Below are 7,469 nucleotides of genomic sequence, written 5' to 3' on the forward strand. Positions count from 1 at the left end.
CTACGATCAATAACGAACTATACTAGAGAAGAACCGAATTAATACCAAATGGAAATCCAAATGGGCCCTAATGGATATCACACTATTTTAGATGGGTAGATCACGAATTTAAATGAATTTCAGCGAAAGAATCGCCGAAATCTGAGCCAGAACAGAGAAGTTAGGACTCCCAGAAGATTTAATCTAAATTAAATCAGACAATTACAAAATTGCACTATTCATAAGTGGAGCCCACTGAAGAGTAGTTTGGGCCCGTATGAATAATGAATTAGTAGGACCCACATGAATAGTCCCAACTGGGCTGAGATGGGCTTGGATTGGGTCGAGATGGGCCGCACCAGGATTGGGCTGCACAGTGCCGGCCCGCTCAGGTTTTGGCTGGCTTAATGAGCTGCAGAGCTGGGTCGGCCCGCAGGGGCACGGCCCCGGCTGGTTGGGCCTAGCCTGGCAGGCTAGCGGTGCGCGGGATAAGCGACAGCCTGCTAGGGTGGGCTACGCGACACGCGAGCGAACCCAACCACTTGCGCGCAAGCGCGCGAGCGCGCTGGCTGAACTGAGTGGCGAATGGGAGAATGAAGGTGAGCAATCGCAGTGGAGCCGTGCCAACGAGCTCACCAGAAACGAGTTTCTGCTGGGGTTTCTCAACTAGATGCTAACACCGGCTACCAATGTGCTACAGGGAACTCAGTTAAGGGCTTATCGATGATGGCCTGGGGCTAGAGCGGCGCCAGATGGCGGCCGAAGAGGGTCGAGGTGACAGCGAAGAATTGGACAACACCTCCCATCAACTATAGGTGGTCAACCTGCACAGAAAAGGGGCCTAGAGCTCCTTGGAATACTCGACACGAAGGTTGGACCACACAGATGGGCATAAGCATGCTAGCGGTGAGCAATCACACGGCTGCAGAGCAGAACATGAGGCTTCACGTGGCTACGCGGGGAGAGAAGCACAGGGGTGACGATATGCTACCTAGGAGCGTTGCGCGAGAGGATGAGAAGCTCACCGAGATCAGAAAAGACGATGTGCTGGATGGCGGCCGGCGATACGTCAACACCTTGGCGGCGAAGTGGCTCGGCTCTTGGCGCGAGCGGGCTCCCATCGGGCTCCTGGTCCATGGAGATCGGCAAGGGGTCGACGGCATCCTCCAGGTGCTCTTCATAGCTCACGGGGGTGGAACTACGGTGGCGAGGTCGCAGCGGCGGTAATGGCGGTGGAGGCGACGTTGTGGTGGTGGCGAAATAGGGAAACAGAGAGAGAGAGAGAGAGAGAGAGAGAGAGAGAGAGAGAGAGAGAGAAACCGAGGCGCTCTATTTATAGAGGGAGAGGGAGCAGTGAGGCAGTGCGACGCTCGTGACACCGTGCGGTCGTCGGTGAGCAGCACAACGAGGAGGTGGCGAGGCGGCGCCCACCTCATTTCCCGTGACATGGGTGCACTACGCCGTCCATGCCCGTGCGTGGGTGCGAAAGTCATGCGGCTGCAGGCGCATGGGCAACGGGCTGAGAGGGTAGAGAGAGAAGAGAGAGAGTGAGAGATGCGGGCAATGCTCACCTATATTCGTACTTGTCAGTTTTTACCCACTCTTGGATATACCGATGAACACTCACGAGCGAAGAATGGGCACCAAAGCCGTCACCCGCGGTTATTACTAGATCTTCTACTAGCTCTAACCTGGGCAACGGGGAGCTAGGCCTAGCCTGGGCATCGACATCGGTCGTGCTAGGCCTTGGCGGGAAGGGTTTGGCGACAGCGGGGAGGGGATGGGTAGCGCGGGAACATGCAAGGAGAGGTTGGGCGGCGGTAGGGCTAGGACCTGGAGGTGGCGGCGCGTGGTGGGAGCAAAGAGCGACAGTGGGAATGGGATTACTGAGAAAGGCTAGCTGGGAAAGGGATTAAAGATTTAGAGTTTGAAGGATTAGGTTGGATCCACATGTTAGACTAGTTATATAGATAAACGAGTTTCATGTGTACGGATATGCTTTACTCGTATCCAAATCCGTCCATCCGTTGGGTAGTATTTTTTGCCCATAAATATACTCGCAGGTACCAAATACGACTCATACTTGACCTTATTCGGGTATTTATCTGCAGGTAATCAGATTAAATTGCTATCCCTATTAACTGCACATTATCTAAAAACGAGAGTTATTTATGATGGGAGAAAGTACTACTGTAGTTGGGATAAAACTCTGTTCTTCTTTTCGTTCGAGATCACTAGCTGGTTATACTTTGCCCTAATTGTACAAGTAGTTTAAAAACTAAATACACCAGGACTCACTTAAGCGCATTTCCTTAGTAGCTTGAGCAATAAAATGACTTAGTTAAGTTAAAAAACTAGGATCCACCAATTTCAATTTTTTAAACAGTGGCAGGAGCATTGTCATCGATTAAAGAAGAAACGAGATTTTTACATTAATAGAACAATAGTCGAGTAAAATCGGCAGGGAGCAATGACTAAAAAAAAGAACAACAGGGATGACTAGAATGATATATATAGATAGAACATCGTAGCAGGTTTAGAGGTTTGAAATCATCTTTTCTCCTAGTTTTGCCATGGTCTTATCTATCACATAAGCCTAAACCAGTTGTAAGCTCTTGTACTGAAAAAAATCGCATGTTTCTTCCTTTCTAGATGTTCCAGCAGATATAGATAAAATTTAAATTAGCCACTTTCCTATCAGTCTTTGGTGATCGCTGCTATTGTTTCTTCCCGTCAGGATGCAACCAAGGTATGGCCATACAGAAGCATCACTCTAAATTCCTATCTCTACGACCAATGAGTGACATGCTCTCAAACCTTTTTTAAAAACACATTGTAGTCACTCTATTCATCACCTCGTCGCAATTCAGATTGATGCCTCACTGGCATGTAGGTCTTGACAAATCGACCCTGCCAAAGTCAAAACCATTATACGAGTTAATAAGATGCTTCATTTGAGACGTTCATGAAGCAAATCCTAATTCTCACCCACTCAAGCTCTGAGCCTCTGTCCAGCTTTGAGATATCACAATGATTAGCGGGCTAGCCATGTTCCTGGTTAAGACTTCACCCTTTTCTTGTGCTTGCCTCTGACGATGTGGGGTTCTCCAACTTCAACCGTGCTTGACAACTCATTTTTCAACGCAGGCTGAACTGAACCTTATCCACCTAACTACACAGCAAAGCTAGTGTCATTGAATCGAGATATGATAAGACACAAGGAGCTGGTCGATCATTGTGCTCGGGTATCGTCCCATAGCCCCATCATGGATGAGAACGAGACTGATTGCGTACGGAAGTGCCTGTGTATGACAAGAATTTAGCAGTGCATCAATGAGAAGAGGATCCCATGACTCTGCTCGGCAAAGTCAGAGAAGTACAGTGACCGGCAAGAGTCCATGCTACAGTACCCATGATACAGGGAAGATAGTATAATAGTTTTATAAACAGTACTTGTACTTAGTATTCGCCTGTACATCACTGTTTACCTCCCACAAAATACTCTTCCCCTCTGACTTCCGGTTCTGGATCAATGTTGAGCACAATGTCAGTAGTACTACATCAACCAGTTATGACAGCTAGGCCATCATCTCGCTCTATCCAACCAGTGCAATGCCATGTTGACCCTTAATTGCTTCCTTGTACTCTCGGTGAGACTAGTCTAACCTCTAATGTCAGCTTACTTGTGTTACTGAACAAAGCTGATTGGTAAAGTCTGTGCTTAATGCTGTTGGACGTTGATTGGTAACGATGCAGAATCCTTTTCTTTTACGTAGAATGTCTTTCTTGCTTTAAGGTAAAGGCAGAAAAGATACAGGGACCCTTGTCTGTATGACTGTTTCTCTTTGGAGTTGGGACCGGAGATGCCTCTAGCAAGGTTCACGTTACCGATCGGAGCTTGGTTATTGAGCTTTGACGGTAATTGAAATCTCACTGTAACCGTAGTTACCGGTCAAAAATTCAAAAAAAAATCGAAGAAAATTCATTCGGCAAAATTTGAATTTTTGCGAAAAAATCGTGTTTTTGCCCTCTCGGTAACCGCTCGGTTTTGAGCGGTTACCGAGCGGTTTGGGTCGGTTACCAAGTGATTTTCTCAAATTTTTGATTTGGTCGGTTACCGAGCGGTTTGGGTCGGTAACGGCTCGGTTTTCTCGATTTATCGAGCGGTTTTATCGAATTTCAGCGCAGTTCAAAAAAAATCTAAAAAAGGGTTCAATCTTGTAAAATCAATAACTAATTCATCTGAGCTTCAAATCAAGTGAAACAAATTTTGTTGGCTTCCTTGTAACATTATCTACATGATAAAAGTATTTATACTCATAAAAAAGTTCAAAATTTTCTGTAAGAAATTTTATTTGTTAAACCAAGTTAAATGCATAGTTTACTCTTTGCTAATCCAAAAATCATGAAACTAATTTTTTTAGTCTTCTTATATGATCATATATCTTTTAAAAATACATGAACTCATGAATTAGTTATTGTAACATGCATGATTGTATAAATGTGTTGCGACTAGATTAATTCATAACTGACCCATCACACCTCAAAAATTAGTGAAACCACTTTCATTAGCTTATTATACTATGATTTACGTAGAAAAAATAATAAAAGACATGAAAAAATTAATTACAGTGCTGTTTCTTAACATATTCACTTTATACTTGTGAACTTTGTAAAAATCATAGAGAATTTAATAAAACTCTAAATAAAGTGAAATCAATTTTAAAGATTCTCTTAAAATACGTTTTATACAAGAAAAATATGTGTTTGCATGTTACACTTTTTCTTAACGTGAGTTAATAACTGAGCCGCACGCTTCAATTTTTTTCATTTTTTTTTTAAACTTTCTCCCTATAGAATATGATGCAAAATACATTATTTTTGAAATTTTTTTCACAGAAGGTCTTAGAATTGTGTCTAGTTTTGTTAAAGATTTTTTTGAATTTTTTTTATTTTTTCGAATTTTTCGAATTCAAATTTCGGTTATCGTTCGGTTTCTGAAATCGGACCGGATCGAGAAGGTCGATAACCACGATTTTTGAGCGGTTATCGACGATTTTTTAACCCTGGCCTCTAGGCATGGGCGGATCTACATTCCTGTAACTAAAACTATATTAAAGATTAGATGTGAAAAAGGAGAAAGAAATAATGGAAACAAAAGGAAGAGGAGTAAGAACGTAGTCTCGTACCTATTGGGTCTGCATCCGCCACTACTTTTAGGACACAATACCAGCAAGAGAAAAAGGGAGAGAAGCGGATGTTCCGATGAATGGACATCGAAACCAAGATCCTAAAATACAGTGAAGACCTACGGTGATATTTCTAAAACTGCACGGTAGCATTGCAGTCGGCACACGCTAGCGTTGCATGTGAATGTGTTATGCGTGGGATCGTGTTCCTCCACACCTCTCGTCGGCACTTTGCCGGCGACCATCTATTGGGGCGGACGGATCGCACGGACGACACCGTAGGCCTGTAAAATGACAGTAGAAAATCATACTCGTAATACGGAGTACCGCCAGATCTCGCGCAACCCGCCGTACCGTGCCTATTTTGCAGAGGAGTGTGGGAAGGCGGGAAAGTTCAGCGAGCCGCCATGCTGCCAAACTACTTTTTTTTAATGAGCAAAATTGGTTCTCCGAAGGAAGACCGTCGATCTTTTTAAGTCTTGTTTGGCATTTTTGAGGATTCTATAGAAACTGTACTTAACGGTAGGATTTTACATGAAATTATTATTAAACGAATTTTAAGAATAAACTATACAATCTAGAGAAATAAAATTTATTTTTCATATAATTTTATAGGAAAGCACCGACTGTGCCAAATAGGCCTCAGTCTCCCTCGGGACAGCGGCTTTCTTCTCAATGCCACCCACTGCATTGGACGCTGCCAAACTGCTGATCCAGACCAACAGGAGATCAACCGTAGCATAAGGCCACCAATATGATTCCTGATCCAGCATTTGTTGCTTCCCTTCTCAGGGGAGCTGATGGAAACCTCTCTTCCTCGTACGGAGTATTAATCTTCTGCTGCAGTCCTGCTTATAATCAACTGCAAAATCAAAATCAGGCAGTATCCAAGGAGAAAAAGAAAGATGATGGAATTAAGCGACGGCCTTGAGTATGGAAGGACAGGTCAGGATCAGGTGCTGCAACTTGGCAGTTGGCACCAGCGGAGCTAGCTAAAAAGACGAAGGATTTGTGTGCGATGCCGCTGGACCTAAAGCAATCAGCTGCCGCAGTGCTCCACACGTAAGCACCACCAGGCCAGCTGATAGGACACTTGAACGACCGGGTTGCTGCTAAAATGTCCTAGCTTCGCACTGTTAGGGTAAAGACTAGGAAGGCTCCTGACGCTTTTCTGCAGGTCAGATGTGACGACTATAGGGCCGTTAGGTTTCGTGCCGGTGATTTCGTTCGTTGTAGGATTGTCCGATTATTATAAGTTTGCTGATGGAATCCAATCCAGAGAGTTGTGTTTGGTTGCCACTGGGAATGGTGTTTGGTAGCATAAATTTAGAGGGGTTAGTGTCATGTCGTCGATCGGGTTCCATCGTGGTTTCATTTCATGGGTGGATGAGCTCACAGTTGCGTGCAGCAGGTGAACTATGACGGCCTTTACTATTTGGCCACGTAAGATTGAGCTAGCAGCACCATGCCAGCCAAATAGAGCCGTAAAGGCACGGTCCGGTTCAGTAGTATCTCATGTCACGTCATGTTATGGTCATCAGATATGATCGATTTATCATGCCTTATTGCGCGGTACGAATCAACTTTAAGAAGATTCAAGCATAATCCTCCATAAGCCATGGCATTGTCATATCGTACCAGTGTAAGTGCAATCATGTTACATATCATCGGATAATAGTTATATATTTATATTTTATTATCTTACATTTATATTTTTTATACTCACATATCTCCCTTATGCTCAATATCGTTTGACAATATTTACATATTTATCTCGTACTATTTCTTACCATTTTTCACCAAATAAACGGTGTCTTAATATCTCATGCTTTGTATCAGAGAAATTAGAGAATAAACACGATAAAATGATCGTGCAAATTGTGTCATGCCCTTTTCGTGCTATGCCAGCATGGGTACGGCCTAAGCCATCGTACCCGTGTGTAGCGAAAATGACTCTATTAGATCATGATTTTGATTTTAGTGATTAATGACAATATATTCATTGAGGCTAACATGTTTGTCAAGAATATATGTTAGTAGGTCTTATAAATATAATACATCAAGAAGTCACCACACTCGGGACAAAATTTGATCGAATTGGAAAAATCCCAGAAGATTTGCCTCACCAGATGGTCCGGTGCAGAGGAGTTTGCACTCACCAAAGCATTATGTCTAGAGGCTGATAGCCTCACCGGATAGTCCGGTGAATAGGACATGAGACCATCAGAGTGTTTCTGACAAAGGGGAAGAAGGCTGAGAACCTCATCAAATAGTTTGGTGATCTGTACTGGATAACACCGG

The sequence above is a fragment of the Phragmites australis genome, chromosome 4, assembly GCF_958298935.1.
Source record: "Phragmites australis chromosome 4, lpPhrAust1.1, whole genome shotgun sequence".
Lineage (NCBI taxonomy): Eukaryota > Viridiplantae > Streptophyta > Magnoliopsida > Poales > Poaceae > Phragmites > Phragmites australis.